Below are 18,358 nucleotides of genomic sequence, written 5' to 3'. Positions count from 1 at the left end.
CTATCTACTGGTGAGGTTGGATTTAATCTCACTATTGTATAAATGCCATTTTCAGAGAGTGAGCATTTCTCTGCACTTACTGCTCTATTTGCATTGAAACCTGTCTTCGATTGACGTCTGGATTGGGCTGCGAGACAGCTACATATGTTCATTCCCTGTAGACAGCCACAACACAGGTCACTCAAATGCAACTGCATTCATCTGCATTCTGATTGGCCTGGGGGAGAGCTCCGCTCCCCTTACCGCAAATATGTTCAAGAACGATAATTTATGTCAGTAAGTACAGTATACCTACATCTTATAATCATGTGTGTTTAAATAATTTGTCGTTAGATCGTTTAAATATTGAAAAGGATCTGTTTTAATAGACATTTTACAAAAACAACTGGTACATTTGGGAATTCTGTAAAGGAAAAACCCAACTGCCGTGACATTGCCACCCACAATGCCGTGACTCAGATTCGAACCGAGGTTGCTGCGGCCACAATGCAGAGTACTAACCACTATACGATCACGGCGAGCTACTTGGGCTCAATAACGTACAGTGACATGAAGAAATTATAATTCGGAACATTCAGGGCTACTCCTGTGATAGGCTGAATGTGTTCATTGCTTCCTCATTCCTTATACAAAGGCTTTATCTCCTCAGTGGTTGATAGGCTGAAACCGTTTCCTGGCCGCCTGCTTGTGAACTGGCAGGAGTCAAAGATCACACATACACTGGTGGGCCTGTGATGGGACACCAATGCAGAGAAACACACCTGGCGCAGATATTCTATTCTGTTTATTAGACCTGCATCTCCCCTGTACCTCCTCAAGCCATCTGTATGTGAAGCAAGAAGGAGTTAAGGAACGGTCCATCTACACTTTTATTGGGAGGATGCTGCCGTGAGCTCCTCCCAGCTAATCACACAAACAGCAGTAAAGCAAGATAACTACACAGTTAGGGGGGACTGCATGGTTAGGTTTTTGAGGAATTATTGAAACTGACCTCAGTGACCCATAATCAGAGCTGTGGCTAATGACTGCATGCCTAATTATGATGAAGCAAGCACCATGGCTCGTAGGGGCCCCACAACACACTTTTCTTAGCTCATTAAATTAAAGTATAAACTTCTGCCATGTGTGAGTGGTAAAGGCTTGTTAATTTTGTTGCTTTTCAAATTCACGTCTGACAACAAGACGAAGGAACATTGGGGCATCAGACGCTTTGGAAAGTAGCCACCAACCGCAGAGAAAGAGAGAAAGAGGGAAAAGACAGTATGAGGTGTGGAGAAAACAGCAGCAGGTACACGGAGCTCAAATGAGATTAATGGCGCCTAAGTAGAGCACGTAAAGGAACAGTTACAAATCTAAGAAAAGGGAAAGAAAAGACTAGGAAAAAACACAGAAAGAGCTTGTAGATGAAATTCTCTTCCAGGAACAGCAGGTTAGGAGAAATTACACAGGGAGCAGTTAAGCTTGTAACACGGGGGAGAATAGAAAAGAAAATGCAGTTTTAGGAAGTGTGTTTGCCTAATCCAGCTAGCACTTTTATTTTATTTCTCTATTTGCTTCTTTTATTGGTAAAGTAAGTTTCAAGTGCATGCACAGGTATGACCGAGAGAGCCAGGGTATAATAATTTGAAGCGTTTGCACCAGCGCTAATAAAGGATGAGAGTTATAGCAAAGATATGAAAGGGGGAGCGATAATAAATATGTGATATGGCAATAGTGACACCAAAATAAGCCACCTATTTATAAAACTGACATGGAAGAAATACTAAAGGTTAACTTCTGAAATTGTAGCCGATGTTAAAAAGATTCTCATTGTCGGCAGGTTTCGAACCTGCACGGGGAGACCCCAATGGATTTCTATTCCATCGCCTTAACCACTCGGCCACAACAACTGACTGTAAGGTGTGTGCACATAATCTGTATGCAAGTTTTCAAGGTGTCCCACAGCAAATTCCTGATATTCTGCAATGCACTTTTTAAAAATAATGTTTTTTTCAGCAGGCACATTCTCTCCTAAAAACAAAAATTGCATGCGTATATCTCTAGTTTGGAATACCATAGGCTTGCATGCATACTCTCATGGGTCACTCACGTTTTTTGGACCCTATTGCACTCTGTTTTCGTGCTGCTTTTAGTATATGGCCGATATTACAGAAGTCTACCATCTTTGAGTATTTGAGGCTCCTTTGTAAGTGCTTTATATTTTTTCCTTGAAGAGCTATATAATAAAGGGGTCCGGGAAAGATTCCATTTATGGAAGATAAAAGAAGGACCACTTGTCTCACCAAATGCTGTAGAGAAACCTGATGTTTTACTCATGTTATCCTTAGTTCGTTTTTGTTAGACCTTGCATTCTTAAGGTGGTCCCAACCCCACCTTATTGCTTTTCACCTCCGCATTTTGCTGTATCTTTTTGTTGGCCTTAGGACTCTGATCACTTTATCGCTACTAATCAGTGCTGAAGTGCACGTGCTTCTTCCCTAATCATGTGTATAATTGGAGTATACCTGACTGACAGATTTAATTTACTTGAAAGCCCCTTGTAAAGTGGTATACCATATACCCAGGGACTGATTGTGCCGCCCAAATAAATAGCATTTCAAACCTGTCTCAAGCCTGCTACTGCAGTGCCTGTGCTGCAGTGTACTGCCACTTCGACTTGGCATTTAAAACTACTTGCCAAGCCTTAAACATCAATTTTATTACATATCAGTAACCCCTAAGGTAGGCCCTAGGTAGTCCTAGGGGCATCATGCTATGTAAGTAAAAGGTAAGACATGTACTGTGGTAGTTTGTATGTCCTAGTAGTATCAAACAGTCTATTACATTTTTCACTACTGTGAGGTCTGCCCCTCTCATAGGTTAGCATTGGGTATTCCCTTATACTTTTTGGGGGGTAATTCCATATCAGAGAGGAGAAGCTTTATTTATTTATTGATAAATCCTATCTACTGGTGAGGTTGGATTTAATCTTACTGTTGAATAAATGCCATTTTTAGAGAGTGAGCATTTCTCTGCTCTTACTGCTCTATTTGCATTGAAACCTGTCTTCGATTGACGTCTGGATTAGGCTGCGAGACAGCTACATATGTGCATTCCCTGTAGACAGCCACAACACAGGTCACTCAACTGCAACTGCATTCATCTGCATTCTGATTAGCGTGGGGGAGAGCTCCGCTCCCCTTACCGCAAATATGTTCAAGAACGATAATTTATGTCAGTAAGTACAGTATACCTACATCTTATAATCATGTGTGTTTAAATAATTTGTTGTTAGATTGTTTAAATATTGAAAAGGATCTGTTTTTAATAGACAGTTTACAAAAACAACTGGTACATTTGGGAATTCTGTAAAGGAAAAACCCGACTGCCCTGACATTGCCAACCACAATGCCATGACTCGGATTCGAACCGAGGTTGTTGCGGCCACAACGCAGAGTACTAACCATTATACGATCACGGCGAGCTACTTGGGCTCGATAACGTACAGTGACATGAAGAAATTATAATTGGGAACACTCAGGGCTACTCCTGTGATAGGCTGAATGTGTTCATTGCTTCCTCATTCCTTATACAAAGGCTTTATCTCCTCAGTGGTTGATAGGCTGAAACCGTTTCCTGGCCGCCTGCTTGTGAACTGGCAGGAGTCAAAGATCACACATACACTGGTGGGCCTGTGATGGGACACCAATGCAGAGAAACACACCCGGCGCAGATATTCTATTCTGTTTATTAGACCTGCATCTCCCCTGTACCTCCTCAAGCCATCTGTATGTGAAACAAGAAAGAATTAAGGAACGGTCCACCTACACTTTTATTGGGAGGATGCTGCCGTGAGCTCCTCCCAGCTAATCACACAAACAGCAGTAAAGCAAGATGACTACACAGTTAGAGGGGACTGCATGGTTAGGTTTTTGAGGAATTATTGAAACTGACCTCATTGACCCATAATCAGAGCTGTGGCTAATGACTGCATGCCTAATTATGATGAAGCAAGCACCATGGCTCGTAGGGGCCCCACAACACACTTTTCTTAGCTCATTGAATTAAAGTATAAACTTCTGCCATGTGTGAGTGGTAAAGGCTTGTTAATTTTGCTGCTTTTCAAATTCACGTCTGACAACAAGACGAAGGAACATTGGGGCATCAGACGCTTTGGAAAGTAGCCACCAACCGCAGAGAAAGAGAGAAAGAGGGAAAAGACAGTATGAGGTGTGGAGAAAACAGCAGCAGGTACAAGGAGCTCAAATGAGATTAATGGCGCCTCAGTAGAGCACGTAAAGGAACAGTTACAAATCTAAGAAAAGGGAAAGAAAAGACTAGGAAAAAACACAGAAAGAGCTTGTAGATGAAATTCTCTTCCAGGAACAGCAGGTTAGGAGAAATTACACAGGGAGCAGTTAAGCTTGTAACACGGGGGAGAATAGAAAAGAAAATGCAGTTTTATGAAGTGTGTTTGCCTAATCCAGCTAGCACTTTTATTTTATTTCTCTATTTGCTTCTTTTATTGGTAAAGTAAGTTTCAAGTGCATGCACAGGTATGACCGAGAGAGCCAGGGTATAATAATTTGAAGCGTTTGCACCAGCGCTAATGAAGGACGAGAGTTATAGCAAAGATATGAAAGGGGGAGCGATAATAAATATGTGATATGGCAATAGTGACACCAAAATAAGCCACCTATTTATGAAACTGACATGGAAGAAATACTAAAGGTTAACTTCTGAAATTGTAGCCGATGTTAAAAAGATTCTCATTGTCGGCAGGATTCGAACCTGCGTGGGGAGACCCCAATGGATTTCTAGTCCATCGCCTTAACCACTCGGCCACAACAACTGACTGTAAGGTGTGTGCACATAATCTGTATGCAAGTTTTCAAGGTGTCCCACAGCAAATTCCTGATATTCTGCAATGCACTTTTAAAATATAATTTTTTTTTCAGCAGGCACATTCTCTCCTAAAAACAAAAATTGCATGCGTCTATCTCTAGTTTGGAATACCATAGGCTTGCATGCATACTCTCATGGGTCACTCAAGTTTTTTGGACCCTATTGCACTCTGTTTTCGTGCTGCTTTTAGTACATGGCCTATATTACAGAAGTCTACCATCTTTGAGTATTTGAGGCTCCTTTGTAAGTGCTTTATATTTATTCCTGGAAGAGCTATATAATAAAGGGGTCCAGGAAGGATGGCATTTATGGAAGATAAAAGAAGGCCCACTTGTCTCACCAAATGCTGTAGAGAAACCTGATGTTTTACTCATGGTATCCTTAGTTCGTTTTTGTTAGACCTTGCATTCTTAAGGTGGTCCCAACCCCACCTTATTGGTTTTCACCTCCGCATTTTGCTGTATCTTTTTGTTGGCCTTAGGACTCTGATCACTTTATCGCTACTAATCACTGCTGAAGTGCACGTGCTTCTTCCCTAATCATGTGTATAATTGGAGTATACCTGACTGACAGATTTAATTTACTTGAAAGCCCCTTGTAAAGTGGTATACCATATACCCAGGGACTGATTGTGCCGCCCAAAGAAATAGCATTTCAAGCCTGTCTCAAGCCTGCTACTGCAGTGCCTGTGCTGCAGTGTACTGCCACTACGACTTGGCATTTAAAACCACTTGCCAAGCCTTAAACTCCAATTTTATTACATATCAGTAACCCCTAAGGTAGGCCCTAGGTAGTCCTAGGGGCATCATGCTATGTAAGTAAAAGGTAAGACATGTACTGTGGTAGTTTGTATGTCCTAGTAGTATCAAACAGTCTATTACATTTTTCACTACTGTGAGGTCTGCCCCTCTCATAGGTTAGCATTGGGTATTCCCTTATACTTTTTGGGGGGTAATTCCATATCAGAGAGGAGAAGCTTTATTTATTTATTGATAAATCCTATCTACTGGTGAGGTTGGATTTAATCTTACTATTGTATAAATGCCATTTTTAGAGAGTGAGCATTTCTCTGCACTTACTGCTCTATTTGCATTGAAACCTGTCTTCGATTGACGTCTGGATTGGGCTGCGGGACAGCTACATATGTGCATTCCCTGTAGACAGCCACAACACAGGTCACTCAACTGCAACTGCATTCATCTGCATTCTGATTGGCCTGGGGGAGAGCTCCGCTCCCCTTACCGCAAATATGTTCAAGAACGATAATTTATGTCAGTAAGTACAGTATACCTACATCTTATAATCATGTGTGTTTAAATAATGTGTCGTTAGATCGTTTAAATATTGAAAAGGATCTGTTTTTAATAGACATTTTACAAAAACAACTGGTACATTTGGGAATTCTGTAAAGGAAAAACCCAACTGCCGTGACATTGCCAACCACAATGCCGTGACTCGGATTCGAACCGAGGTTGCTGCGGCCACAACGCAGAGTACTAACCACTATACGATCACGGCGAGCTACTTGGGCTCAATAACGTACAGTGACATGAAGAAATTATAATTCGGAACACTCAGGGCTACTCCTGTGATAGGCTGAATGTGTTCATTGCTTCCTCATTCCTTATACAAAGGCTTTATCTCCTCAGTGGTTGATAGGCTGAAACCGTTTCCTGGCCGCCTGCTTGTGAACTGGCAGGAGTCAAAGATCACACATACACTGGTGGGCCTGTGATGGGACACCAATGCAGAGAAACAAACCTGGCGCAGATATTCTTTTCTGTTTATTAGACCTGCATCTCCCCTGTACCTCCTCAAGCCATCTGTATGTGAAGCAAGAAAGAGTTAAGGAACGGTCCATCTACACTTTTATTGGGAGGATGCTGCCGTGAGCTCCTCCCAGCTAATCACACAAACAGCAGTAAAGCAAGATAACTACACAGTTAGGGGGGACTGCATGGTTAGGTTTTTGAGGAATTATTGAAACTGACCTCAGTGACCCATAATCAGAGCTGTGGCTAATGACTGCATGCCTAATTATGATGAAGCAAGCACCATGGCTCGTAGGGGCCCCACAACACACTTTTCTTAGCTCATTGAATTAAAGTATAAACTTCTGCCATGTGTGAGTGGTAAAGGCTTGTTAATTTTGTTGCTTTTCAAATTCACGTCTGACAACAAGACGAAGGAACATTGGGGCATCAGACGCTTTGGAAAGTAGCCACCAACCGCAGAGAAAGAGAGAAAGAGGGAAAAGACAGTATGAGGTGTGGAGAAAACAGCAGCAGGTACAAGGAGCTCAAATGAGATTAATGGTGCCTCAGTAGAGCACGTAAAGGAACAGTTACAAATCTAAGAAAAGGGAAAGAAAAGACTAGGAAAAAACACAGAAAGAGCTTGTAGATGAAATTCTCTTCCAGGAACAGCAGGTTAGGAGAAATTACAGAGGGAGCAGTTAAGCTTGTAACACGGGGGAGAATAGAAAAGAAAATGCAGTTTTATGAAGTGTGTTTGCCTAATCCAGCTAGTACTTTTATTTTATTTCTCTATTTGCTTCTTTTATTGGTAAAGTAAGTTTCAAGTGCATGCACAGGTATGACCGAGAGAGCCAGGGTATAATAATTTGAAGCGTTTGCACCAGCGCTAATGAAGGACGAGAGTTATAGCAAAGATATGAAAGGGGGAGCGATAATAAATATGTGATATGGCAATAGTGACACCAAAATAAGCCACCTATTTATAAAACTGAGATGGAAGAAATACTAAAGGTTAACTTCTGAAATTGTAGCCGATGTTAAAAAGATTCTCGTTGTCGGCAGGATTCGAACCTGCGCGGGGAGACCCCAATGGATTTCTAGTCCATCGCCTTAACCACTCGGCCACAACAACTGACTGTAAGGTGTGTGCACATAATCTGTATGCAAGTTTTCAAGGTGTCCCACAGCAAATTCCTGATATTCTGCAATGCACTTTTAAAAAATAATGTTTTTTTCAGCAGGCACATTCTCTCGTAAAAACAAAAATTGCATGCGTATATCTCTAGTTTGGAATACCATAGGCTTGCATGCATACTCTCATGGGTCACTCAAGTTTTTTGGACCCTATTGCACTCTGTTTTCGTGCTGCTTTTAGTATATGGCCCATATTACAGAAGTCTACCATCTTTGAGTATTTGAGGCTCCTTTGTAAGTGCTTTATATTTTTTCTTGGAAGAGCTATATAATAAAGGGGTCCGGGAAAGATTGCATTTATGGAAGATAAAAGAAGGCCCACTTGTCTCACCAAATGCTGTAGAGAAACCTGATGTTTTACTCATGTTATCCTTAGTTCGTTTTTGTTAGACCTTGCATTCTTAAGGTGGTCCCAACCCCACCTTATTGCTTTTCACCTCCGCATTTTGCTGTATCTTTTTGTTGGCCTTAGGACTCTGATCACTTTATCGCTACTAATCAGTGCTGAAGTGCACGTGCTTCTTCCCTAATCATGTGTATAATTGGAGTATACCTGACTGACAGATTTAATTTACTTGAAAGCCCCTTGTAAAGTGGTATACCATATACCCAGGGACTGATTGTGCCGCCCAAAGAAATAGCATTTCAAACCTGTCTCAAGCCTGCTACTGCAGTGCCTGTGCTGCAGTGTACTGCCACTTCGACTTGGCATTTAAAACTACTTGCCAAGCCTTAAACTCCAATTTTATTACATATCAGTAACCCCTAAGGTAGGCCCTAGGTAGTCCTAGGGGCATCATGCTATGTAAGTAAAAGGTAAGACATGTACTGTGGTAGTTTGTATGTCCTAGTAGTATCAAACAGTCTATTACATTTTTCACTACTGTGAGGTCTGCCCCTCTCATAGGTTAGCATTGGGTATTCCCTTATACTTTTTGGGGGGTAATTCCATATCAGAGAGGAGAAGCTTTATTTATTTATTGATAAATCCTATCTACTGGTGAGGTTGGATTTAATCTCACTATTGTATAAATGCCATTTTCAGAGAGTGAGCATTTCTCTGCACTTACTGCTCTATTTGCATTGAAACCTGTCTTCGATTGACGTCTGGATTGGGCTGCGAGACAGCTACATATGTTCATTCCCTGTAGACAGCCACAACACAGGTCACTCAAATGCAACTGCATTCATCTGCATTCTGATTGGCCTGGGGGAGAGCTCCGCTCCCCTTACCGCAAATATGTTCAAGAACGATAATTTATGTCAGTAAGTACAGTATACCTACATCTTATAATCATGTGTGTTTAAATAATTTGTCGTTAGATCGTTTAAATATTGAAAAGGATCTGTTTTAATAGACATTTTACAAAAACAACTGGTACATTTGGGAATTCTGTAAAGGAAAAACCCAACTGCCGTGACATTGCCACCCACAATGCCGTGACTCAGATTCGAACCGAGGTTGCTGCGGCCACAATGCAGAGTACTAACCACTATACGATCACGGCGAGCTACTTGGGCTCAATAACGTACAGTGACATGAAGAAATTATAATTCGGAACATTCAGGGCTACTCCTGTGATAGGCTGAATGTGTTCATTGCTTCCTCATTCCTTATACAAAGGCTTTATCTCCTCAGTGGTTGATAGGCTGAAACCGTTTCCTGGCCGCCTGCTTGTGAACTGGCAGGAGTCAAAGATCACACATACACTGGTGGGCCTGTGATGGGACACCAATGCAGAGAAACACACCTGGCGCAGATATTCTATTCTGTTTATTAGACCTGCATCTCCCCTGTACCTCCTCAAGCCATCTGTATGTGAAGCAAGAAGGAGTTAAGGAACGGTCCATCTACACTTTTATTGGGAGGATGCTGCCGTGAGCTCCTCCCAGCTAATCACACAAACAGCAGTAAAGCAAGATAACTACACAGTTAGGGGGGACTGCATGGTTAGGTTTTTGAGGAATTATTGAAACTGACCTCAGTGACCCATAATCAGAGCTGTGGCTAATGACTGCATGCCTAATTATGATGAAGCAAGCACCATGGCTCGTAGGGGCCCCACAACACACTTTTCTTAGCTCATTAAATTAAAGTATAAACTTCTGCCATGTGTGAGTGGTAAAGGCTTGTTAATTTTGTTGCTTTTCAAATTCACGTCTGACAACAAGACGAAGGAACATTGGGGCATCAGACGCTTTGGAAAGTAGCCACCAACCGCAGAGAAAGAGAGAAAGAGGGAAAAGACAGTATGAGGTGTGGAGAAAACAGCAGCAGGTACACGGAGCTCAAATGAGATTAATGGCGCCTAAGTAGAGCACGTAAAGGAACAGTTACAAATCTAAGAAAAGGGAAAGAAAAGACTAGGAAAAAACACAGAAAGAGCTTGTAGATGAAATTCTCTTCCAGGAACAGCAGGTTAGGAGAAATTACACAGGGAGCAGTTAAGCTTGTAACACGGGGGAGAATAGAAAAGAAAATGCAGTTTTAGGAAGTGTGTTTGCCTAATCCAGCTAGCACTTTTATTTTATTTCTCTATTTGCTTCTTTTATTGGTAAAGTAAGTTTCAAGTGCATGCACAGGTATGACCGAGAGAGCCAGGGTATAATAATTTGAAGCGTTTGCACCAGCGCTAATAAAGGATGAGAGTTATAGCAAAGATATGAAAGGGGGAGCGATAATAAATATGTGATATGGCAATAGTGACACCAAAATAAGCCACCTATTTATAAAACTGACATGGAAGAAATACTAAAGGTTAACTTCTGAAATTGTAGCCGATGTTAAAAAGATTCTCATTGTCGGCAGGTTTCGAACCTGCACGGGGAGACCCCAATGGATTTCTATTCCATCGCCTTAACCACTCGGCCACAACAACTGACTGTAAGGTGTGTGCACATAATCTGTATGCAAGTTTTCAAGGTGTCCCACAGCAAATTCCTGATATTCTGCAATGCACTTTTTAAAAATAATGTTTTTTTCAGCAGGCACATTCTCTCCTAAAAACAAAAATTGCATGCGTATATCTCTAGTTTGTAATACCATAGGCTTGCATGCATACTCTCATGGGTCACTCACGTTTTTTGGACCCTATTGCACTCTGTTTTCGTGCTGCTTTTAGTATATGGCCGATATTACAGAAGTCTACCATCTTTGAGTATTTGAGGCTCCTTTGTAAGTGCTTTATATTTTTTCCTTGAAGAGCTATATAATAAAGGGGTCCGGGAAAGATTCCATTTATGGAAGATAAAAGAAGGACCACTTGTCTCACCAAATGCTGTAGAGAAACCTGATGTTTTACTCATGTTATCCTTAGTTCGTTTTTGTTAGACCTTGCATTCTTAAGGTGGTCCCAACCCCACCTTATTGCTTTTCACCTCCGCATTTTGCTGTATCTTTTTGTTGGCCTTAGGACTCTGATCACTTTATCGCTACTAATCAGTGCTGAAGTGCACGTGCTTCTTCCCTAATCATGTGTATAATTGGAGTATACCTGACTGACAGATTTAATTTACTTGAAAGCCCCTTGTAAAGTGGTATACCATATACCCAGGGACTGATTGTGCCGCCCAAATAAATAGCATTTCAAACCTGTCTCAAGCCTGCTACTGCAGTGCCTGTGCTGCAGTGTACTGCCACTTCGACTTGGCATTTAAAACTACTTGCCAAGCCTTAAACATCAATTTTATTACATATCAGTAACCCCTAAGGTAGGCCCTAGGTAGTCCTAGGGGCATCATGCTATGTAAGTAAAAGGTAAGACATGTACTGTGGTAGTTTGTATGTCCTAGTAGTATCAAACAGTCTATTACATTTTTCACTACTGTGAGGTCTGCCCCTCTCATAGGTTAGCATTGGGTATTCCCTTATACTTTTTGGGGGGTAATTCCATATCAGAGAGGAGAAGCTTTATTTATTTATTGATAAATCCTATCTACTGGTGAGGTTGGATTTAATCTTACTGTTGAATAAATGCCATTTTTAGAGAGTGAGCATTTCTCTGCTCTTACTGCTCTATTTGCATTGAAACCTGTCTTCGATTGACGTCTGGATTAGGCTGCGAGACAGCTACATATGTGCATTCCCTGTAGACAGCCACAACACAGGTCACTCAACTGCAACTGCATTCATCTGCATTCTGATTAGCGTGGGGGAGAGCTCCGCTCCCCTTACCGCAAATATGTTCAAGAACGATAATTTATGTCAGTAAGTACAGTATACCTACATCTTATAATCATGTGTGTTTAAATAATTTGTTGTTAGATTGTTTAAATATTGAAAAGGATCTGTTTTTAATAGACAGTTTACAAAAACAACTGGTACATTTGGGAATTCTGTAAAGGAAAAACCCGACTGCCCTGACATTGCCAACCACAATGCCGTGACTCGGATTCGAACCGAGGTTGTTGCGGCCACAACGCAGAGTACTAACCATTATACGATCACGGCGAGCTACTTGGGCTCGATAACGTACAGTGACATGAAGAAATTATAATTGGGAACACTCAGGGCTACTCCTGTGATAGGCTGAATGTGTTCATTGCTTCCTCATTCCTTATACAAAGGCTTTATCTCCTCAGTGGTTGATAGGCTGAAACCGTTTCCTGGCCGCCTGCTTGTGAACTGGCAGGAGTCAAAGATCACACATACACTGGTGGGCCTGTGATGGGACACCAATGCAGAGAAACACACCCGGCGCAGATATTCTATTCTGTTTATTAGACCTGCATCTCCCCTGTACCTCCTCAAGCCATCTGTATGTGAAACAAGAAAGAATTAAGGAACGGTCCACCTACACTTTTATTGGGAGGATGCTGCCGTGAGCTCCTCCCAGCTAATCACACAAACAGCAGTAAAGCAAGATGACTACACAGTTAGAGGGGACTGCATGGTTAGGTTTTTGAGGAATTATTGAAACTGACCTCATTGACCCATAATCAGAGCTGTGGCTAATGACTGCATGCCTAATTATGATGAAGCAAGCACCATGGCTCGTAGGGGCCCCACAACACACTTTTCTTAGCTCATTGAATTAAAGTATAAACTTCTGCCATATGTGAGTGGTAAAGGCTTGTTAATTTTGCTGCTTTTCAAATTCACGTCTGACAACAAGACGAAGGAACATTGGGGCATCAGACGCTTTGGAAAGTAGCCACCAACCGCAGAGAAAGAGAGAAAGAGGGAAAAGACAGTATGAGGTGTGGAGAAAACAGCAGCAGGTACAAGGAGCTCAAATGAGATTAATGGCGCCTCAGTAGAGCACGTAAAGGAACAGTTACAAATCTAAGAAAAGGGAAAGAAAAGACTAGGAAAAAACACAGAAAGAGCTTGTAGATGAAATTCTCTTCCAGGAACAGCAGGTTAGGAGAAATTACACAGGGAGCAGTTAAGCTTGTAACACGGGGGAGAATAGAAAAGAAAATGCAGTTTTATGAAGTGTGTTTGCCTAATCCAGCTAGCACTTTTATTTTATTTCTCTATTTGCTTCTTTTATTGGTAAAGTAAGTTTCAAGTGCATGCACAGGTATGACCGAGAGAGCCAGGGTATAATAATTTGAAGCGTTTGCACCAGCGCTAATGAAGGACGAGAGTTATAGCAAAGATATGAAAGGGGGAGCGATAATAAATATGTGATATGGCAATAGTGACACCAAAATAAGCCACCTATTTATGAAACTGACATGGAAGAAATACTAAAGGTTAACTTCTGAAATTGTAGCCGATGTTAAAAAGATTCTCATTGTCGGCAGGATTCGAACCTGCGTGGGGAGACCCCAATGGATTTCTAGTCCATCGCCTTAACCACTCGGCCACAACAACTGACTGTAAGGTGTGTGCACATAATCTGTATGCAAGTTTTCAAGGTGTCCCACAGCAAATTCCTGATATTCTGCAATGCACTTTTAAAATATAATTTTTTTTTCAGCAGGCACATTCTCTCCTAAAAACAAAAATTGCATGCGTCTATCTCTAGTTTGGAATACCATAGGCTTGCATGCATACTCTCATGGGTCACTCAAGTTTTTTGGACCCTATTGCACTCTGTTTTCGTGCTGCTTTTAGTACATGGCCTATATTACAGAAGTCTACCATCTTTGAGTATTTGAGGCTCCTTTGTAAGTGCTTTATATTTATTCCTGGAAGAGCTATATAATAAAGGGGTCCAGGAAGGATGGCATTTATGGAAGATAAAAGAAGGCCCACTTGTCTCACCAAATGCTGTAGAGAAACCTGATGTTTTACTCATGGTATCCTTAGTTCGTTTTTGTTAGACCTTGCATTCTTAAGGTGGTCCCAACCCCACCTTATTGGTTTTCACCTCCGCATTTTGCTGTATCTTTTTGTTGGCCTTAGGACTCTGATCACTTTATCGCTACTAATCACTGCTGAAGTGCACGTGCTTCTTCCCTAATCATGTGTATAATTGGAGTATACCTGACTGACAGATTTAATTTACTTGAAAGCCCCTTGTAAAGTGGTATACCATATACCCAGGGACTGATTGTGCCGCCCAAAGAAATAGCATTTCAAGCCTGTCTCAAGCCTGCTACTGCAGTGCCTGTGCTGCAGTGTACTGCCACTACGACTTGGCATTTAAAACCACTTGCCAAGCCTTAAACTCCAATTTTATTACATATCAGTAACCCCTAAGGTAGGCCCTAGGTAGTCCTAGGGGCATCATGCTATGTAAGTAAAAGGTAAGACATGTACTGTGGTAGTTTGTATGTCCTAGTAGTATCAAACAGTCTATTACATTTTTCACTACTGTGAGGTCTGCCCCTCTCATAGGTTAGCATTGGGTATTCCCTTATACTTTTTGGGGGGTAATTCCATATCAGAGAGGAGAAGCTTTATTTATTTATTGATAAATCCTATCTACTGGTGAGGTTGGATTTAATCTTACTATTGTATAAATGCCATTTTTAGAGAGTGAGCATTTCTCTGCACTTACTGCTCTATTTGCATTGAAACCTGTCTTCGATTGACGTCTGGATTGGGCTGCGGGACAGCTACATATGTGCATTCCCTGTAGACAGCCACAACACAGGTCACTCAACAGCAACTGCATTCATCTGCATTCTGATTGGCCTGGGGGAGAGCTCCGCTCCCCTTACCGCAAATATGTTCAAGAACGATAATTTATGTCAGTAAGTACAGTATACCTACATCTTATAATCATGTGTGTTTAAATAATGTGTCGTTAGATCGTTTAAATATTGAAAAGGATCTGTTTTTAATAGACATTTTACAAAAACAACTGGTACATTTGGGAATTCTGTAAAGGAAAAACCCAACTGCCGTGACATTGCCAACCACAATGCCGTGACTCGGATTCGAACCGAGGTTGCTGCGGCCACAACGCAGAGTACTAACCACTATACGATCACGGCGAGCTACTTGGGCTCAATAACGTACAGTGACATGAAGAAATTATAATTCGGAACACTCAGGGCTACTCCTGTGATAGGCTGAATGTGTTCATTGCTTCCTCATTCCTTATACAAAGGCTTTATCTCCTCAGTGGTTGATAGGCTGAAACCGTTTCCTGGCCGCCTGCTTGTGAACTGGCAGGAGTCAAAGATCACACATACACTGGTGGGCCTGTGATGGGACACCAATGCAGAGAAACAAACCTGGCGCAGATATTCTTTTCTGTTTATTAGACCTGCATCTCCCCTGTACCTCCTCAAGCCATCTGTATGTGAAGCAAGAAAGAGTTAAGGAACGGTCCATCTACACTTTTATTGGGAGGATGCTGCCGTGAGCTCCTCCCAGCTAATCACACAAACAGCAGTAAAGCAAGATAACTACACAGTTAGGGGGGACTGCATGGTTAGGTTTTTGAGGAATTATTGAAACTGACCTCAGTGACCCATAATCAGAGCTGTGGCTAATGACTGCATGCCTAATTATGATGAAGCAAGCACCATGGCTCGTAGGGGCCCCACAACACACTTTTCTTAGCTCATTGAATTAAAGTATAAACTTCTGCCATGTGTGAGTGGTAAAGGCTTGTTAATTTTGTTGCTTTTCAAATTCACGTCTGACAACAAGACGAAGGAACATTGGGGCATCAGACGCTTTGGAAAGTAGCCACCAACCGCAGAGAAAGAGAGAAAGAGGGAAAAGACAGTATGAGGTGTGGAGAAAACAGCAGCAGGTACAAGGAGCTCAAATGAGATTAATGGTGCCTCAGTAGAGCACGTAAAGGAACAGTTACAAATCTAAGAAAAGGGAAAGAAAAGACTAGGAAAAAACACAGAAAGAGCTTGTAGATGAAATTCTCTTCCAGGAACAGCAGGTTAGGAGAAATTACAGAGGGAGCAGTTAAGCTTGTAACACGGGGGAGAATAGAAAAGAAAATGCAGTTTTATGAAGTGTGTTTGCCTAATCCAGCTAGTACTTTTATTTTATTTCTCTATTTGCTTCTTTTATTGGTAAAGTAAGTTTCAAGTGCATGCACAGGTATGACCGAGAGAGCCAGGGTATAATAATTTGAAGCGTTTGCACCAGCGCTAATGAAGGACGAGAGTTATAGCAAAGATATGAAAGGGGGAGCGATAATAAATATGTGATATGGCAATAGTGACACCAAAATAAGCCACCTATTTATAAAACTGACATGGAAGAAATACTAAAGGTTAACTTCTGAAATTGTAGCCGATGTTAAAAAGATTCTCGTTGTCGGCAGGATTCGAACCTGCGCGGGGAGACCCCAATGGATTTCTAGTCCATCGCCTTAACAACTCGGCCACAACAACTGACTGTAAGGTGTGTGCACATAATCTGTATGCAAGTTTTTAAGGTGTCCCACAGCAAATTCCTGATATTCTGCAATGCACTTTTAAAAAATAATGTTTTTTTCAGCAGGCACATTCTCTCGTAAAAACAAAAATTGCATGCGTATATCTCTAGTTTGGAATACCATAGGCTTGCATGCATACTCTCATGGGTCACTCAAGTTTTTTGGACCCTATTGCACTCTGTTTTCGTGCTGCTTTTAGTATATGGCCCATATTACAGAAGTCTACCATCTTTGAGTATTTGAGGCTCCTTTGTAAGTGCTTTATATTTTTTCCTGGAAGAGCTATATAATAAAGGGGTCCGGGAAAGATTGCATTTATGGAAGATAAAAGAAGGCCCACTTGTCTCACCAAATGCTGTAGAGAAACCTGATGTTTTACTCATGTTATCCTTAGTTCGTTTTTGTTAGACCTTGCATTCTTAAGGTGGTCCCAACCCCACCTTATTGCTTTTCACCTCCGCATTTTGCTGTATCTTTTTGTTGGCCTTAGGACTCTGATCACTTTATCGCTACTAATCAGTGCTGAAGTGCACGTGCTTCTTCCCTAATCATATGTATAATTGGAGTATACCTGACTGACAGATTTAATTTACTTGAAAGCCCCTTGTAAAGTGGTATACCATATACCCAGGGACTGATTGTGCCGCCCAAAGAAATAGCATTTCAAACCTGTCTCAAGCCTGCTACTGCAGTGCCTGTGCTGCAGTGTACTGCCACTACGACTTGGCATTTAAAACTACTTGCCAAGCCTTAAACTCCAATTTTATTACATATCAGTAACCCCTAAGGTAGGCCCTAGGTAGTCCTAGGGGCATCATGCTATGTAAGTAAAAGGTAAGACATGTACTGTGGTAGTTTGTATGTCCTAGTAGTATCAAACAGTCTATTACATTTTTCACTACTGTGAGGTCTGCCCCTCTCATAGGTTAGCATTGGGTATTCCCTTATACTTTTTGGGGGGTAATTCCATATCAGAGAGGAGAAGCTTTATTTATTTATTGATAAATCCTATCTACTGGTGAGGTTGGATTTAATCTCACTATTGTATAAATGCCATTTTCAGAGAGTGAGCATTTCTCTGCACTTACTGCTCTATTTGCATTGAAACCTGTCTTCGATTGACGTCTGGATTGGGCTGCGAGACAGCTACATATGTTCTTTCCCTGTAGACAGCCACAACACAGGTCACTCAACTGCAACTGCATTCATCTGCATTCTGATTGGCCTGGGGGAGAGCTCCGCTCCCCTTACCGCAAATATGTTCAAGAACGATAATTTATGTCAGTAAGTACAGTATACCTACATCTTATAATCATGTGTGTTTAAATAATTTGTCGTTAGATCGTTTAAATATTGAAAAGGATCTGTTTTAATAGACATTTTACAAAAACAACTGGTACATTTGGGAATTCTGTAAAGGAAAAACCCAACTGCCGTGACATTGCCAACCACAATGCCGTGACTCGGATTCGAACCGAGCCTGCTGCAGCCACAACGCAGAGTACTAACCACTATACGATCACGGCGAGCTACTTGGGCTCAATAACGAACAGTGACATGAAGAAATTATAATTCGGAACATTCAGGGCTACTCCTGTGATAGGCTGAATGTGTTCATTGCTTCCTCATTCCTTATACAAAGGCTTTATCTCCTCAGTGGTTGATAGGCTGAAACCATTTCCTGGCCGCCTGCTTGTGAACTGGCAGGAGTCAAAG

General features: G+C 41.5%; 6 non-coding genes across 6 annotated transcripts; all 6 read right to left on the bottom strand.

Annotated features, from left to right (window-relative positions):
• Nucleotides 1-4,749: 4,749 nt before the first annotated feature.
• TRNAS-AGA (transfer RNA serine (anticodon AGA)) lies at nt 4,750-4,831 on the bottom strand. Its single transcript has one exon. It is a non-coding gene; the product is annotated as a tRNA-Ser (tRNA).
• Nucleotides 4,832-6,330: 1,499 nt separating this feature from the next.
• On the bottom strand, nt 6,331-6,402 carry TRNAH-GUG (transfer RNA histidin (anticodon GUG)). Its single transcript has one exon. It is a non-coding gene; the product is annotated as a tRNA-His (tRNA).
• A 1,289-nt stretch (nt 6,403-7,691) lies between these two features.
• Nucleotides 7,692-7,773, bottom strand: TRNAS-AGA (transfer RNA serine (anticodon AGA)). Its single transcript has one exon. It is a non-coding gene; the product is annotated as a tRNA-Ser (tRNA).
• Nucleotides 7,774-13,574: 5,801 nt separating this feature from the next.
• TRNAS-AGA (transfer RNA serine (anticodon AGA)) lies at nt 13,575-13,656 on the bottom strand. The gene has a single exon. It is a non-coding gene; the product is annotated as a tRNA-Ser (tRNA).
• A 1,499-nt stretch (nt 13,657-15,155) lies between these two features.
• TRNAH-GUG (transfer RNA histidin (anticodon GUG)) lies at nt 15,156-15,227 on the bottom strand. The gene has a single exon. It is a non-coding gene; the product is annotated as a tRNA-His (tRNA).
• Nucleotides 15,228-16,516: 1,289 nt separating this feature from the next.
• On the bottom strand, nt 16,517-16,598 carry TRNAS-AGA (transfer RNA serine (anticodon AGA)). Its single transcript has one exon. It is a non-coding gene; the product is annotated as a tRNA-Ser (tRNA).
• Nucleotides 16,599-18,358: the final 1,760 nt, after the last annotated feature.

The sequence above is a fragment of the Lissotriton vulgaris genome, unplaced genomic scaffold (genome assembly GCF_964263255.1).
Source record: "Lissotriton vulgaris unplaced genomic scaffold, aLisVul1.2 SCAFFOLD_301, whole genome shotgun sequence".
Classification (NCBI taxonomy): domain Eukaryota; kingdom Metazoa; phylum Chordata; class Amphibia; order Caudata; family Salamandridae; genus Lissotriton; species Lissotriton vulgaris.
The sequence above is the reverse complement of the archived record's forward strand: the minus strand, read 5'-3'. Positions and strand labels throughout refer to the sequence as shown.